Source organism: Vanellus vanellus, assembly GCF_965231255.1.
Source record: "Vanellus vanellus genome assembly, chromosome: 3".
Classification (NCBI taxonomy): domain Eukaryota; kingdom Metazoa; phylum Chordata; class Aves; order Charadriiformes; family Charadriidae; genus Vanellus; species Vanellus vanellus.
Window position 1 is genome coordinate 6,928,261 of NC_138907.1, and position 14,303 is coordinate 6,942,563.

Here is a 14,303-nt window from a genome sequence, read left to right on the forward strand (position 1 = left end):
CAACGGGTAGACCTTTCTGGTGAGAAAGGTAAGCATGGGAGAACCAGAAAGTATATACTGGCGAAGGTCTCAGACTGAGAAAGGTTGGCGGTTCAGAAAGGGTGCAGAGTTCTGGGAGCTAAAAAGCAAGTGATAACAAAAACATACAGATAATTTATGGCAGTAGTCACTGTCTTAGTTGTCAGGTTCCCTGTAGTTCCAAGTACATTTAAACTAACAATTCTCATAAAGACAGTAGTCCCCAGTCTCACTCCTACCCTCTAATTTCTCATCCCTGGATGCTTGTTCACACCAAAAGCCTGTGTAACTAACTAGTGAATCAGGTATCTTACCTGGCTGAAAAGTAGACCTGCTAAATAAAATTCTAAAAGGTTATTTTTAATGCAGAGAAGAGAATGCCCTGGGGAAACCTTATTGTGGCTTTTCGATACTTAACGGGTACTTATAAGAAAGATGGGGACAGACTTTTTAGTAGGGCCTGTTGTGGTAGGACAAGGGGTAATGGTTTCATACTAAAAGACAGTAGATTTAGACTAGATATAAGGAAGAAATTTTTAACAAGGAGGGTGGTGAAACGCTGGAACAGGTTGCCCGGAGAGGTGGTAGATGCCCCATCCCTGGAAACATTCAAGGTCGGGTTGGATGGGGCTCTGAGCAACCTGATCTAGTTGAAGATGTCCCTGCTCGTTGCAGGGGTGATTGGACTAGATGACCTTTAAAGGTCCCTTCCAAACCAAACTATTCTATAATTCTATTTTTCAGCTGAATCAGTTTTCATTTGTGCTGGCAGAGCAGAGATTAGTGGGGAAAGAATGAGTGACTAGTGGAGTTCTAGACAAGACTCTTGAAGTTTACCAGACTACTGCCTCAAATTTTTCCGTGGTAGTTCTGTCTTAAACCACACCTGAATCTTCAAACATTCTAATGCAGAAAAAGGGGGGAAACAAATCTTAGCTCCTGTATATTTTTGGTTGTTTATGATATGAGTTTTCTTGGGATGAGAAAGGTTTTTTTCTTTTGTCTGGGTATTTCTTTAAGTGACTGTATTGTAAAACTTTCCCCTTAAGATTTATCTGCCACTCCCCAGGAAGGAAAGACTATTTGCTATGGTGTTATTTATTCAAAATTTGTACTTCATCACTGCCCAAAGTTAGAACCTTGGTCTTTTAAAATGTGCAAAGACCTGGTCTTGTATGCAAAGGTGAACAATGTGGGTAGAGCTGGTCAGAAAATGTGAGACAAAATAATGGCTCATATTGTTACACGTCAATAAAACCTGATGAAAGTGGAGTCTTTGCAATCCATTTTGTTCTGTGCAGGTTCAGCTCATTAAGACATATTGGGTTCTTTGTGGTCTCCCCTCTCCCCCCTTCTTTTTTTCTGGGTCGCTTTCTTCCTTAGTAGTGAATTAAATTGGCTCCAGGAGGAAACCAGAGCACAAGAGCCAGCTCTAACTAACCAGCAGGAGTACATGTCTGGAAATGGAGAGAGTAGAAAGGAGTGGAAGAAACTATTCCCTTTTAGTTTCTCAGCTTAAACTCCGATTGCATAACTCAGTGCAAAAGCTGAAGGGCAGTGGTGGCAGAGGCAGAGATGGCGAGTGACATTCCTGTGTTCCCTTTGCAGACAGGTCAGTGGGATTTTTGCCACTGACTTCAACTGAGGCCAAGCATATGAAAAAGAGAGAAATGAAGAGTGAAAGAATAAGCAAGACAATCTGGAAGGTATGGGGAGAGCTGTAAAATAAATGAAACAAGATAGAAAAAATGGGAAATGTAATCATAAAACTGTCAGGTATAGGAAATACATACGTGGTGGGGAACAAAGCAAGAAGTCATGTGCACAGCTGAGTTTGGACAAAATGTTTTATTCATTTCTGACTCTCCTCCTGTTCAAACTATCTGCCCATCCCTAATATTGGTACACTAAGATTTTTTGTCCAGTAGATATTTTCTTTTAAATTCACCATGTGAATGGTGCATTCATCTTTAGCTTATGTTGTTTTCTGGTGAAGCTAAAAAAAATTACTAAATTACTGCCAGAAAATGCATTGTATTTGCAAAAGATTTTTTTTTTTTCCTTCCAGTATTTTCAACTTCTGTAAACCTCAAAACTATGCAAAATTTCAAAGGGATGTTTTCTCTAATTACATTTGTGGTCTAGTTGAGAGGAGCAATGTTTGGATGAGTGTTTAAGTGAACAGATTCTAATCAAAGGCAAAATTCCATATCATCCTGAGAACCTGCTTTTGTTCCAGTATTCATATCCTACGTTACAATTTTGTTGCTCTTAAAATGAGTATTGCGTTAGAGAATGGGGAGTGTGCTTGTGTGAGACAGTTATGGAGTCTGCCCTACTGGCAGCTGTTTACCTAAACAAATCCTTTTTGATTGCAGTACCTGTGGAAACTAGAATCTGAGAAGATGGTGTGTGCTGTTCTGCAACAGAATGATTTCTTGCAGTCAGTGGAAATATCTGTGGCAAATCAAATTTGCATTCAAAACTTCATTTATAATTATTGTGGTTATTATGATTTCCTCTTTGTCTGTGTACATCCTTTTAATCTACTAAGTGTAAATTTTCCAAACTCGACAGGTTGCGTAAGCCAGAAAAGTAGGAAATAACTCCCAAAAGAACTGCTGCCAGATCTTTGAAGCACGTATTGAGTTATTGGATCTGAAACACAATGTGTAAGAGTTACTTTGCCAAGTTTTGAAAGTTACAGTATGTGGAGTGATGAGACTTCTGTCTAGTTAGTTCTGTAAAACAAAGGGGAAAGAGAGAAATATGGAATGTTGTTTATTGCTTAACAACACACATTCCACTTTTCAGTTGTTTATATTTTTAACTGTTGTTTCTTCTTTTCAAAATTAATAAGACTTGTTAACCATTACAATGAAAAGTAGCCAGTAAATCTGCTTAGATTTCATAACTGCACTTTTTGCCATTTGATCTGTACCAGACTGAAAATTTGGATTGTAAACAAAATCAGTATGAAATCTTTTGCTGTCTGGGTTAGCACATCTTTGGAGTTGCTGTATATATTGCAAGTAATTCTTGTGCTGATGTATAGACTGCTTTTTCAAGATCTGCAGAGTTCTTTTCTTGGGCATTTGTACATTTGAAAGACTTACCATTTATACTTGTTTTGCAGTAAGTGTTTTCATAAATGGCCTGATGACCAGACTCTTCTCAGACAAAGGAAGCAGTGCTTCACTTACCTCATTAAATCAGGTCTACATGCGTATATCCAGCTCCTGTTTGTGAGCAAGCATGCTGCTCTCTCTGACAAAAATTCTTTCAGTCCTTTTCCTCTTGCTGAGCTATAGCTTAGCCTGGAGAAAGTAACCATGTCATTCCTTCTTTAGAGACCTTATGGGAGGAGAAAAGCCAGTTAACCGAGCTATTGAAATATTTGTGGCCTTTATTTGGTTTCAATTCACCTAGGCTGAGCAGCTGGCTCTGAAATCAGTAGGTCCTTTCTAGCAAGATGGTCGGGCATGCCTGCCTCATGTTAGTACTTGGTTACTCTGTTCAAGTTATTTCTGAACCTTTCGCTTTGAAAACTAAATGAGTTTTTAAATTTCCCTTACTAAGGTTTGCTTTTGCACATGTTGAGCCTTACATGTAGTCCACTAAGCAATTTAGCTCCCCCTGTGAAAGGCAGATCAAATATTCTTTAATACCTGCCTTAAAATGTGAGAAGTTCTTGGTTCAGGTGAATCAGAATGAGCTTCCTGAATTTGAAGCTGGTACCTGTTTTTCCTTTAAAAAAGCACTTCTGCCTGCCTTAACTCCAAAGGATTCATATCAAACACTGGCATGGTATTTGGCTGTGGCTATGTTGGAATATAGAGGTGAAATTTTTAATTAGACATAGTGTCTTTTATCAGACATATATAGTTGTATATATTGTATAATAATATAGTTGTATCTTGTGGGGCGAAAAACATAAAAATGATTTGGGCATACAAGCCTGTCTACAAGTCATCTGGGTCTGTCTGCCTGAAAACTAGTTGGCTCTTTTCTATGCAGGCCTCTGTGACCTGCTTTTGTGTGTATGCATTTGTTTTCAAGGATGTAGGTAAGCAACTAGCAAGATATTCTGAAAAGCCTAAAAGATAAACTTCTGTAAGGTTTTGTAAATTATTTCTTTTGGTTTAACTGGCCTTTTCCTACATGTCTTAATTGAGCAATTTGTTGCCTGGACTCTATAGAATATATTTTTTGTTTTGTGAATTGTGTATATACACAATAGGTGAACTGGGGAGTTTACCCTTTAAAAACATTAAACAGTTGAGGCAGTTTCCAGGTGTATATTTTTAGGAAATAGATCAATGACGAAGAGAGGAAAGCTTTCTATCAGCATGGATTGTTTTCTGTTGTCACATAAAATTTGGAATCAGATTTATCATTATTAATAGTCTACTTTTCTGTGTTAATCTACAGGTGCTGTGAAAGTGTAGCAAAATATTTTTACATTCACGTTAATGTCCATTTCATCTTAGAATCTTGTGAAGGTTTGCGAATTGGCAAAAGCATAAATGGGAATTGGACCCTAAGAACTTACTTCAAAACTTATAATGACCAAAGCAAAAACATTACAGCAAATGCCTTTTAAATATGAGGTAATAGAGCTAAAGGAACACTGAACAGGATTGCTAATCAGTAAGAGCTGGATCCTATTCTGTGATGTGGGAGAACACAGTTGGGTCCTGAGTATTCTTTAATGGAGTTTTTTACTCTCTAGTTATTCTGCAGACTACTAACTCTCTCTGTTCATCCAGTGGGATCTAGGGAGAGCTTTAAAAAGCCAGGGCTACCTGTGAAGAGTTTGAATTCACCATATCTCCTAAGACTGCATTTTCTGGAAGGCTTCCCTGTTTCTGTGTGGTATGGTTTCACTGCTGTAAAAGATGCTTTGCAAACTAGATGCCTGAGGCTGGTGTTGCTAAAACGCACTCCTACTCTGGTATGCCTTATGCATGCATGTAGTGCTGGGCACACTGGGTAGTTTGAGGGTGTGTTGGTGGGAAGGCAGTTGTCTTGTATCAAATTAGCATGTGCAGGAATTCGGGCTGCCTGTTCCCTCTCTGTTGCTTCTTTTCTCGGTGGTGCACGTTAGCTACTGAACCTACAAGACAGCAGGTGACAGAAGAGCAGGAAATGATGCTATTGAATCTGCTACCAGTTGTACTTGTGACCTCAGCAGAATATACTGAAGTCAATATTGTAAAAGTAAAACACATGCTGTTTGACAGTTTACTGCTTACACTTATATGTGATCTTTGCTATGCCCAGCATAGCAAAGATTTTTTTTTTTTTTTGAAGAGTTATGCCCAGAACACAAGGGGCTTGTTTCTGTAGCTGTGTATTTGTGCTGGCACTTGATGTGACTCGATATAAACAGTATGAACTTGAGTTAAGTGGTTAAATGTTAAAACAGTTTCCCACATTTGTTGGTTTACTGCCAGGAAAAGGTGAACGTTCAGCATAAATGCTGTAATTAAACACTAATCAAACATTTATTATTGTTGAATGAATGACCTAATAAGGATGCAGTTCAACTAAAATGTACAGGTTATATTTCATGGAAGTAAAAAGCTTTATTAATATTTGTAGAATGGCTTTAATTAGTCTGACTGTCGGTAGGTGTGTTCATGTTCTCAATGTACATCCGGTGTAGCCTTTTTCACCAGCTTATAATTGGCAGTTTCCCATAGGAACTAATCATTATTGGTATTATAAAAGCACTTTTTATCTATCACATTTGGGAAATGAAAGTTTTGCGAAGGTCAGAATAAAGTGTGCCCCCAATTATGCTAATAACTCATACCACAAATGATCCACTGGAAGGTTTAATAGCTTGTTAGTCCTCTTTAGATTTTCTTAGAACGGGAAGAATTAATATTACATTTTGGCACTTTACAGAAAGGTGAAAAAAGAAATCTTCCTTCAGCCTAGCTTTTAAAGTTTGCACCTGAATTCTCTTAGTGACTTGAGGATCTTGAAATGTCGGTTTGGGTTGGTTTGTTTTTTTGTTTTTTTTATTAATAATTATTTTTACAAGCATTTTTTTCCACTTATTTTACTGTGAAGCCAACATATTTTTTTCAAGGAGCCCAGGACTGCAAAGTCACCATTGCTGTGTGGGAATGTCTATATATTTTGTTTGGAATTTGACAGTATAGTCTAATGGACTTTGATCCTTTTGCTGAATGGAATGTGTTGAAGTCTTTTAAAACAATAACCTGTTTAAAAGCATACTAAAAGTTATTTAAAAAACCCCAAAACCTTGAATTTTAAAACAAACTAAATTTTAATTTTGCTTTTTACCTGTCAAATAAAATTTCCCTTGTTTTCTTAGAGGGATATTGCATATCTGCACTGCACTTCAAGGATTCAAGTAACTAAACCACCCAGAACTTTTCCAAACATCGGAACAGGTCTTCAGAATATAATTACTTAGAAGTTATTTGATACTGGATTTTCTCAGTTATGCAACATGTCCACTAGACAGATTTCCTTTGAGCCAGAAGGTCTGTGTTCCTTGAAATGGCTCACTCTTTTTGTAATTTTGAAGTTAAAACATCAGTAAAAGGCTAGATGGAATAACTTACTCCTGAGATGGGTTATCCTAATATATCCACAGTTATTGTGCATCTACTGAGTTGTTAAAGAACCCATTAAGAGGGCAGTCTAAGAGCTAGCATTAGTAGATGTCTCCAAATTGAATTACAAATGTCTCTGGTAAACAAAATGTTTGCTGCACTGTGTCGTTCCACTTAGAGGTCCGGCTGTATCAGGTATGCCTGTTTTGTAACGTACTTTGAAAAGACAGAAAGACCAATGAAATACATCGCTCAGATTTACTCATCTCATTTTTTTAAAGTGTAGAAACATTTTTATACATGTTTTAGTTTAAAATATTCTTTTTTTTTTTTCCAGTGAAGTGTTTTCTGTAAGCTCTACTTCAATAGAGATGCAGATGGTTTATTAGTCTCTTTAGATGAGCTGTAAACGAGGAATATTGTCATGTATGGAAATTGAAATAGAGGGTTGTTAGAAATTTGCATACACTGATTTATATGAGCTGCGTTAGGAAAGCTGCTAGCTTCTGCTTTACTGAATGTATTGTTTTGCTTCATGCAGCCATTAGGGTTATAGCAAGACTATGTTCGTAAAATGTCTTTTATAAGAACATTCCTTTATAATAAATTTCCAAAAAGCAGCACTAGCAAGGCCTTTCTCATGCAAACATTTCTGTATTAACTGCATTCTGGTGCAATTGACCGCACTTGTAAACAAAGAGCAGGATGGGAACAAGCTGTTGGTAGGCTTAAACTTGAGTCTTGATTATGTCCTCCTGTAAATACTTTTCTGTTTTGGTGTTTCTTTATTTTTTCATTGTCAGTTGTGATACATGCTTAATACTAAGTGCAGAGACCCTTAGTCTCTGCTTGATGTTTATACTTAAGTTCTCTCCATAGGCAAATTACTCTTCTTCAGTATAAACACCTCAGTTCTCTGAGGGGACGTTATTAACTCCAGTCAAGCCAGTCCTGTTTTTACCTAGAAGATTATTTCTAAGCAAATACACATAATGCTGTGTGGAAGAGATAAAGGCTGATTTGTCAGAGTTATCTGGTAAAATGCATACACACGTGATTCAATAAAGGATTTTGTTTTCTGTAGCCTACCTACAAACTGGGTTGTACAGTCTAAAACAAACTTTCTGAAACAAATCCTAAGTTTTGAATACACAACGGAAGGTAAAGTTAGGGTCCAAAAGTAGGTTTATTTAGCATATGTAACAAAATACATGGCAGTATTTACAACTGGCTAGATGCAGCACTCCTTACTCAAGTATCGTTTCATTGAACTTTCAAAACAGTATGGATTTTATTTCATAGTTATGCGAGCAATTAAATCCTCTGAAATTTTTCTGACTGTCCTAATTATTTTTTTTTTATATGAAGCTTGCTAATGCAGGTCTCATTGCTGCTCACTCTGCCAGTGAGTCAGGTATGTCTCTTGATGGTACTTGTGCTTTTAGACCAATGGGGACAAAGTGATCCAGTTTTTTCCTTCCTTCCAGGTGCAATTATGGGTCTCAATATAATAAAAATAAAATGATTTAATATCTGCAGAGGTTCATATGGCATATTTTCCATTTATTTTAAGTCAGGAAGCTAAAATATCTTAATTGATAATCCCATAAGGTTTATTTTTTCATGAGCTCTCTTTTCTCTCTGAGGTTCTGTATTTTCAGGGTATTGCTAGTTCTGTAAATTTAGCTATCAGACTATTGTAACTTAAGGCCAAATCCTTCTCACAGTTGAAAGAAAAAATCCAGTGGTTTTATTGGAGTAGAATCAAATTTAAGGGACAGAGCCTGAACGGTCTTTAATTGTTCTAATCCCTGGACAGCTTTCCAGCCTGGATGTTTCACAGGCACTGTAACATTTTGCATTTGGTTGGTTGAAAGATGATTTGTTATTCGTGAGTTTGCTATATAGCCTGCTAAAGTCAGTGGGATCAGTTTTTCTAGTTGCATTAAGGGGCTTTAAGAGAGAAATTATATAGATTTTTGTTGTGTTGGGGTGGTTTGGGTTTTTTTTGGCTTTATGTTTATTTGTTTGTTTTTATTTTGGGGGTTGTTTACCCTTCTCTCATATTTCACGTCAACTTATTTAATTTGGTTGGCGAAACTATTGATATGATAGGGTCTTTTCACAAAGTCTTGCTGCTCCTGTGGCAGCTTTTGATAGCATCAGTGTTTTGGTTGTTGTTTTATTTAAGCACCAAAATAAAGTATTACTTGTGTCTCATATACATGTGTCTCTGTAAGCATGTTTGTCTCTTGTACTGATGTGTTTTTGCTCTCATCTTGTAGTCCCCAGTAAATTTATCAACTGATGGGTCCAGTGGAGACAGCATTGATCTGCGATGCAGGAATAGTCCAGTTTTGTTCAGTGACTGACTTTGGATTGCTCATATCGCTTTCTTACACCATTTTTCCACTGCTTAAGAACTCTTCAAAGAAATGCGCCCCTCCATCTGTCAGCAGAGCAGTTAGCACAGTGAAGCTAGGATCTCTGCTGGTACCATGATGTACTTTTGCGTGGCTAGTATTTCTTGTTGCAGAAACTGTCCTGTTTGAAGTATTCTTGCTCTCAGCTTTCCCGTTTGCATTCCAGTTGCATGAAGGTTAAAAGGAAGCTAGGAAAATGGAGTGTCAAAAGAGTATTCTGGTGCGATGATGTGTCAGTCACAGTGATGATTCTTAATTGCTAAACAATTAGTTAATTTTTTTAGGCAGGGAGGAGCTGGTGTTCTCACAGTAACTGTTGTACTGGGCAATTTCTAAAAGTGGCAAAGTTTTATTTATCAATCAGCAAGTTGATAGGAAAACAAAAAATACGGTAGACCATAGTAATTGGCAGAAGAAAAGCATTGTTGCAGAATTGCTGAGTAACAGGGTAAAGCAGCATGTAGGTTAAACATTTGTTGGAGTTGATGGGGTAGATATGTTGGTCCACAGTAGTCACTGTTCAGAGCTAAATTAAAGGACAGCAAAACCCAGAATTCTTTCAAAAGTCCAAAGCATCAGGTGTTTAATTTTGGTTTTGTTTCTGAAGACATAAAAAATTGTATCGCACCTAGAAATGTAGCAATGAAACAGGGTTTGTTTGCCGGTGCCAGCTAAATGGTGTAAAGAGAAACCCACGTATCGTATGACTCCTGATTTTTATTTTTGTGCTGATATTTAATGTACAGTCTAAACAGTGGCATGTACCATTTTGTACAAACAGTGGTGGGAATTATCATTGTTTTAATTTTTTTTCTACTAATAATTAATCTCTCTTTTAAAGAACTCAACAGAACACATCAAATCTAAAATTGAGAGCTTTTTAATCTCTGAGAAGTCTCAAGTCCAGTTTGTGTCTTGCAGGTAAAACCAGATATATTTGATTATGGACAGGTAAGGCCTGAAAATGAAACTCGAGCATCCTCATTGATAGGAGGGATAAATGTTGGTCTGCAAAGACACTCTTTATGTATATCATATGAAGAAAGCTGTTATATGAGGAAAACACTAGAGAGAGTGTGTATATATTAGTTCTCTTTTGTCTGTGCACAACTTCTGCAGGCTTTTGGAGGCACTAACTAAGGAGAATTCAGGGAACCAGAAGGAATAGTGCTGTACTTGGAAGCAAAAATATGTGGAAATTGTACATGAAGATATTTGTGAAGAGTAACAGTGATGGCCTGTTGGACAAGAGGACCTTTTTTAGAGAGGTATTGTTAGAGTATTATGTGAGGAAAAGCAAGACCAGTGGCATGGGTAACTCGCTGAGTGAAAAGGTCAGGGCGAGTCTGAGACAGAGGTGCTGAGGGTAGAGGGCAGTGTGTGATACTTGAATGTTCCACTTCACTGGAAGTGAAGACCAGGTGATTGAGCAGGAGGCAGGAATTGTCTTAAAAATGTGAGTGTCTGTTCTTTGGTCCCCAAGTGTGCCCCGTGATGCACTCTGTGCTTGTGACCAATGATCTCTTTTTCTCACGTCCACAGCATCACAGATGTGCATGTGTGCTTTTGTGTGTGGATAGGGGCCTGTCCTGGTTTGAGGTTCCTAGGGTTTATTGTGATGCTCTTGCCATCTCCTTTGCTCCTCTCTTCTCTTCGCTGACAGATGCAAACACCAGGGGGAGAATGTTAGCTGTTTCTTCTTTCCTCAGTTTCCTGTCTTTCTTCTACAGCAGCAGCAAAGAATAGGATGGGCTGTTTTCACAGAGGCTGTTCAAATACTGTGGGGCTGAAGGGTATTTAGTGATCAAAGAGAAAAAGCTGAAAAGTTATTCCAAATAATCTTTGGCTAATATGCAAGAAAAATGTACTGTGAGGTTAACTAACAGAAGAAGCTATAGTTGGTCAATTGTTAGCATAAAGGGAGTTTGAAGAAGTGACTGATTATTGCCATAGTATTTCAGTAGTTTCAAGGTATGTATTCTAAAGAGCTTAATTTGGCATCCCTTAAAGTACTCCCTCATAATGCAGGAGAAAACAAAAGCCTCTTGGAGGCTGCTATAAGGTTTGTTGTACAAATTTAGTTTAGAAAGAAAGGTGAATTTGTCTGACACTATAAAAATCAACTTTGTGTCCTGTAAGCTATTTCCTACTTGGTGTGTATGGAAAATTCTCGCTCAGTGGAAGGTGAGGTCAACATAAACACAGACCGCTTCCTAAATAATTTAATATTGATATGGTATTTAATTCTGCACTAAACGATAAACAGGGACAGTCCTTTTTTGTTTACATAGAGATTTAGAAATAATTATATTGCCCTTCATTCTTCTGTGTTTTATTAGAAAAGACATTGAAGACAAATAGAACAGTGACAAAGCTAATAATAGGTCTTTTATGAAAAGAGACTTTTTTTGTTTTGCCAAACTAGAGCATTTTTACATCCTTGTGCTTTTAAGTTGACTCTCCTGTAAAAGTGGAAAAAGGGAGATACAAATATATGATTAAGGTTTTGTTTCAGCTGTGTTGATTCAGAGCTGCTTGTTGTTTCCTGTGAGCTCCATGTATAGTTTTTTTTGTTGTTTGTTTGCTTTGTTTAGAATTGAACTAAACTGCTGCCTCTGCTTTCTTTTAATCATGAGACATCTCTAGAGATGTTCTGTCCAGCTTGCATATTTACTTTCTTGGTGGTTATGCGTAAATGTGTGTATGTGCTTACCTGCAGTTGCAGTTCTAATGTCAGTTGTGAGAGTGGGCTGGGGGTTCCTATAAATTACAAGGCAAAGTGCTAGGAATGGGGGACACTTGTACATGTTACTTTAACCTACAGAGCTTGGCTTAATTCCTAGCGTGCATAATGCTCACATTGCTGTGTATGTTTCTAGATATTTCATAAATAAGTATTGGCCTAAGTAATTTTAAAGACAAAGTACGTCTAAGTGTAGGATGGCAACTTTTATCTTCAAAGCCCCTACCGTGCTTCTGGCACAACAGGAACATGTAGCTGTGTATGAATAATTGAATGTCAGCAATTAGAACCATTATTAAAATAGGAAGCTACTGTGACTGTATTTTCTGCTCATTGTCTGTTCCTCCTGTAAGTGGTATGCTTGGCCGACAACTTAAAGGTAAATATTTCTTGCTTCCCTTTGGTGTTATATTTTGTCTCACACAGTAGTGGCATTCCACTAATGATAATTGCCATAGGTAGAAATACAGTCTGCAGGGGTGCTGTGTTACAATTGCCACCAAACACTCTGGCCTTGCAGGAGCGGGAATGGCAAAACGTTTGTATTCCTTGAGTTCAGTGAGGAAAAGCTCCACAGGGTGATCGTTCTTCCTCAGCACATGCACACCCCGTCTTTTCACTTTAACCTTTTGTAGTAGGTGCTGCTGGTGTGCAACATTGGGAAGGGGCTGAGGTTTCTGCATGGGCTCTGGGTGGGAAACTCAGTCTCAGAGCCGAGACTCGCAAGGAACTGGACGCCAGATTGGTGCAGTGCCTCTGTGCTGTGGGAAAACATGGAGGGACCATTCTCACAGGGTGGTTTTGGGGCAGTTCTTAACAGGGACAGGGATAAAGACAATATTGCCTCTGGGTATTTCTGCTGCTGTCCCTCCATGGGGGAGAGAGAAGACAGTGGAAGAGCATGAGCTGGGTTGTTTGAGACTCTGTGTTCTGTGGTCCTTCTCTACTCCCTCAGCAGCTGTCTGACAGCTTCCCTAAATTTGGATGGATTTCACCCATAGTGAAATGGCATAAGCACCAATACATCCATCCCCAACCCCTGCAGCTGTTTGGAAATCCTTGCAATTGGCAGCACAGCCTCCACTGCAGTACGGTTCTGGATTTCCTTCCTCTCCTCCTCTAATGAAGGAGGGATTCACCTTTTCAAATATAGAGCAGTAACCTTCTTCTCCCTCTTTCCACTTCACTCAATTATCAGGTGTGCACTATATCTAGGAATCTAATTTTAAATTAACTTGTCACCCTACATCCCATCTGTAGGGGTTTACAATTTTAAACCAATTGCCTTTGAGGTGACTTTATATATTGTGCCATTAACATATACATATTAATTCTAGGGCACCTACAGATTACAGAATAAAATCCCCTATTGAGCAAGTCATCTTCAGGGAAAAGTAGTTTGCATTTGATTTGCTGTAGAATGAGAGCTGTGATATGTCAAAACATAACATTGAGTGGGGCTGTTGAATGACTTATAACAATTGTATTAATACAAGACATTTTAGGGCGGTTTTAGTCTAGATACCAAATATCAGATGGATTTTTTCCATCTCGGTTGTGTTCCATCATCCATGGATATTTTAGTACAATGCAAGAGAGTAAAACTATTGCTGCCTGAATTTGTAAGTATTTGCATGACCACCCAAGGTACTGACTTCCCCTTGAAAGCGTTTTTACATTAATTTTATTAAAGAATTGCGTAAATAAAATGATGGGTGCTTAGATTGTATTTGAGACTGTTAAATCCCTAGATTTTGCTGTTGTATATCACACTGTTGTTAGTGACGTGATACAGAGTGAGACTCCTGTGTGATGCTGCTGTGCTTGCACTGTCTCAACTACAGGAATGACAACAGTCATACTTAGGCCAGCAATCAGCTTACGGTCCAGAGGCTGCACTCACTCGGGGTAATAAACAGCTTTCTGTGGTTGAAAAGAGCAATATTTAGTTTTATGGCGTAATGCATAGTTTGTGCTTCATTCTTTATCCTGAGGTAAACAGCACTAGTATCATGATGGAGAACAGTAATTTTCCTTTGGAAAAAAGAATTTTGTTTTCCTTTCATGTCCCTACAATTGTATTCTTGCCAGCCAAGATGAAGTGATTTGGATTTCCATAGGTTGTGACATAACCAATAGTTTCTTTTCAAGCAAAAGGGAGCCTCACTTGCACTTCTGTGACAGAAGAACTGAGACACGAATAACTTGAATACCAAAAATTGGTAGATCTCTGTCCCTTTCCCATTAGCCTGCAGACAGCTAACTCTTCCAGGCTCCCTTTTGAAGAAAAAAGGCAAGTTTGTGCTGAAGGGTCACTTACAAACGGCAACCTGGGAGTCAGGAGCAGCAACAAAGGCAAAGAGAAGGTATTTGTGAGGGAAGGCAGGGAAGACATGAAAGAGTTTGGCAGAGCTGTAGTGTAGAGGCAAGGGAGGATGGCAGCTATGTCAAGTACCTGGATTGGTGAGGGCCTGAATTTTTAAAGTGCTCATAAGTGCAAGGGCAAGATTTTATTGTTCTATTAAG

General features: G+C 38.2%; 1 protein-coding gene across 1 annotated transcript in view; it reads left to right on the forward strand.

Annotated features, from left to right (window-relative positions):
- Positions 1–1,577: 1,577 nt before the first annotated feature.
- PLCB4 (phospholipase C beta 4) overlaps positions 1,578–14,303 on the forward strand; it is a 189,528-nt gene continuing 176,802 nt past the window's right edge. The window contains exon 1 of the mRNA XM_082481716.1: positions 1,578–1,724. The gene's annotated coding sequence lies outside the window, so the exon portion shown is untranslated. The remainder of the gene's footprint in view (positions 1,725–14,303) is intronic.